This window comes from Theobroma umbraticum, unplaced genomic scaffold (assembly GCF_002168275.2).
Source record: "Theobroma umbraticum cultivar Fairchild unplaced genomic scaffold, ASM216827v3 scaffold_95.0, whole genome shotgun sequence".
NCBI classification, from domain to species: domain Eukaryota; kingdom Viridiplantae; phylum Streptophyta; class Magnoliopsida; order Malvales; family Malvaceae; genus Theobroma; species Theobroma umbraticum.
In genome coordinates, this window is record NW_018397257.1 from 9,073,706 (window position 1) to 9,074,015 (window position 310).

General features: G+C 15.2%; 1 pseudogene; it reads right to left on the reverse strand.

The window, feature by feature from the left end:
- The window catches only part of LOC110412880 (gibberellin 2-beta-dioxygenase 8-like), a 3,689-nt pseudogene that overhangs the window by 2,873 nt on the left and 506 nt on the right, over window positions 1-310 (reverse strand).

Genomic DNA, 310 nt, shown 5'->3' on the forward strand with positions numbered 1-310 from the left:
ATAAATCTTATTAATAATTATAATAAAAAATATTTCAATTATATTACTTAATGAATATACATTTATAAATATAAGTTTTAGATGTTTTATACAATTGATAAATATTAATACTTTTATATTTATGGTAAAAAAATAGGATGAAATTTTTTTAAAAAATTATAATTTACTTTCATTATAGATATGTGCTTAAATATTTTGAAAAATATATTTATTTATTTTATCAATTTTCATTTACATTTTTAATTTTGTATATGTTATATTTTGAGTGGCAAGCAAACCCTTAAAACAAATTGGTGACAAGAAGGATCTT